This window comes from Panthera onca, chromosome B1 (assembly GCF_046562875.1).
Source record: "Panthera onca isolate mPanOnc1 chromosome B1, mPanOnc1 haplotype 2, whole genome shotgun sequence".
NCBI lineage: Eukaryota > Metazoa > Chordata > Mammalia > Carnivora > Felidae > Panthera > Panthera onca.
In genome coordinates this window covers 173788432-173791857 of record NC_138342.1, presented here as the reverse complement: position 1 = coordinate 173791857, position 3426 = coordinate 173788432, and positions in this window count along the sequence as shown.

The following is a 3426-nucleotide window of genomic DNA, read 5'->3' as shown; positions in this document are numbered from 1 at the left end:
TATTAAAATAGAGAAGGTACAGATAGTAATGGAAGTAATTCCATTTCCATAAATAATATGTATTTAGATGATTTGTTTTTCAGAGTTGAAGGGTGCACAAGCGTAACATGGACAGCAGCTAAGGAGAAAGGCTTCGCCATCTCACCATCCTTGTTCACTTCCAAGCCTGATCTGTTTACAACCCAATTTCCCCTCATTCAAAATGAATATAACCAGACATACCTTACTGCAAAGCTGTACACTTTATTTTTTTTTATTTAAAAAAATGTTTATTGGGGCACCTGGGTGGCTCGGTCGGTTAAGCGTCCGACTTCGGCTCAGGTCATGATCTCACGGTCCGTGAGTTCGAGCCCCGCGTCGGGCTCTGTGCTGACAGCTCAGAGCCTGGAGCCTGTTTCGGATTCTGTGTCTCCCTCTCTCTCTGCCCCTCCCCTGTTCATGATCTGTCTCTCTCTGTCTCAAAAATAAATAAACGTTAAAAAAAATTAAAAAAAATGTTTATTTATTTTGAGAGAGCGAGTGAGCGAGAATGGGGTAAGGGAAGAGAGAGAGGGAGAGAGAGAGAGAATCCCAAGCAGGCTCCATGCCCAACACAGAGCCCAGCATGGGGGCTCGATCCTACCAACCATGAGGTCATGGTTACAATATGTATGTGGAAAAGTGGATACACGCTCAGAGATCAACCCACAGGTGCTTCTGTGTGGTTGGACAATGGATCGTCTTCATTTCTCTGCCTTGTTTTCTGCAAATTCTTCGTAATTCACGTGTTAGTTTTTAGACAAACACAAAGGTCAAAGGGATTTTATAGACTCTATTGAGGATGTGAAGAACGTTACACAAAGACTGGTGGGAAAGAATCAGTGTGAAAATTGTTTTTAGAAGTTTTAGCAACGTTTTTCTTTGTATTTGTCTCCATGTTCAAGACTTTTTAAAACAAGCATGTATTTCTTTGTTGGCTTCCAAGTCTAGCTGCTTTTTGCCTTAACCTTCCCACCCTTTCCTCTTCCAAGGTAAAGGTGGCGAATACAATCATGAAATGATGGAAACCGCTTTCTTTGCCAGCCAGGAGATTCTGCTCCATTGCTTCAGGCATCGCAAAGTCAGTGATTATTGTCAATTTGTTTTTAAGTCCCACATTGGACATGCCATTTGGTATGTTGTCTGAAACATGGTGTCGCTGTGGGACTTCCCATCTGAATTTAGGACTTGCCAGAAAATCCGAAATGAATTCTCTCAGGAGTCCAGACTCCTTTCTGCATGGAAGATGCATGCATGACATTCAGAGCCCAGGCATGTCACTTTGTCTTCATAGGAGACTGATTATTCTTTTGCCTTTTGGTCCATTGCACTTACCATGTAGAAAGAACCCGGACACTTTGGCACGCTGTTGTTTCCACACCGAGGGAGGAAACATGTTGACTGTTACTGTCATTGTTACATTAAAGCGTGTGTCAATGTATTACTATTTCGTCAGGTAGATTTTCTTCTGTACGATGATGATCTGTGGTCACTTACCTCCAAAGCACTGATTTTTAATTTGATCTTCTTAGAGATGTTATTCCTCCAAAAATACAAAGAAATACCCATGGCTATACAGTGCTAAGATTGCAACACAGGAATAAGGAAAAAAAATGATTGTGCCCTAGGTGCCCTAATGTTCTTGTTGCTAAAGAAAGTGAACGGGCTGGAGGCCAATGTAGCTCTGTGTTACTAGTTTTAAATTGTCTTTTGGTTCTTAGTAGCTTAAGAGCCACAAGTTTTCACCCACTTGTAATTTTATGTTGGATTTCTCCACACAAAAGTAGGAACACTGCCTAAAGAAAACCAAAATAGATCCAACGAAATCCGCTAGCAGTCCATGAACTCCTTGTTTCTTTCTGCTTGCCCTGCTTTCTTCCTCATAATCTGAAACTGGACTAAATGACTCCATAGGAAAAGCAGGCATTTCCCAGCAGTAGGGTATAAGAGTGATTTTGAATCATACGGGTGATCTGCTATCCCCAACAAATGGACTAAAGGTCTGGATTGAAGGGAATTTTCCTAGCTTGACTTGTTAAGATTGCTTCACAGCAGATGACTTTTGGCCCCAGTGCCTCTTATCAGCTCTCAGTTGTGCAGCATGAGGTTGTGTAGGAGCAGACACTTATTTTGATGTAGTTTGAGTCTCTAAAGAAATATTTACGAGGTAGAACAGCTCAGGGTAAGAAACATAGAAGTTAGACATCAATTCAGTATTTATTAAATGTGATAAAATGAGTGACAAACAAGACGAATGAGGTCTAGAAATCTGCTGTGCAACATTGTACCTACTGTCAACAATAATTTATTGTACACTTAAAAGTGTGTTAAGAGGACAGATCTTGTGTTCTTTTCAAACAGAAAGAAAGAAAAGAAAGAAAGAAAGAAAGAAAGAAAGGAAGAAAGAAAAGAAAGAGGAAGGAAGAAAGGGGAGAGGGAGAGAGAAAGAAAGAGGGAGAGAGGGAGGGAGGGAGGAAGAGAGAGGAAGAAGAAGGAGAGGAGAAGAAGGAGAGGAGGGGAGGGGAGAGGAGGGAAGGGAAGGGAAGCGAGGGAAAGGGAGGGGAAGGGAAGGAAGAATGAAGAGGTCTGAGTTAGAGTCTCAGGTCTGCCACTGACAACTCGTCTTGGGATAATATTTATCTCCACATAACTTCCATCTTCACTAGATTGTTGGAGGAGTAAATGAGATAACAAGTGTATAAAGCGTTTAGTAAGCAATAATTACCTCACTTTGACAGGATGGTCGTGTGACCCTCCGGCTTCATAAACACTGCCAGAAACAGTAATGTCAGCCAAGATACAGAAATATCTTCTCCGGCTGGTGCCTTTTTCCTTTAGACTTTGGCAAATGTTCTCACACTGGAGAGGGCGTGGCATCGAGAGTGCTGGAACAGGTATGTGACACCTGCGAAGGGAAAACTGTCCCCCCAGAACAAAAGACCAGCCTCATTACTGTTGGAACTGTACCTCCGCGACAAGTCAACTCAAACAAAGGAAGGTTATTCGTTGCGCGCCACTTACCAAGAGTAAAAAAAGAAATCCAGGACTTGGAAAAGAAGGAAACACGTTCACAGTCTTTTCACTTCAAAACTGTTGCCTACTGCATTTGCATGTACTAAACAAGCACATTCCTGTTACTCATCTGGAAGAGAGGGTTGATTTGCCTTCAGAACGGTTACTGTTCTTAGAACTTCTGACTCTATTAGGCACAGTTCTACAGGAACCTGTTTTCTTCTCTGTGTGTTCCCTCCCCGTATTGTGTGGCTTGAGAGCATCTGGGGTCACGGGTCAGCACCAAACGTGCATCTGAAATGTAACCCACTGTTCGATCCTGTTTTGAATTCATAGCCTGTTGCTCTGAGGGAAGCAGCAAGCTCATGTTCAGGAAAGGAAACGAGCAAACGCAAA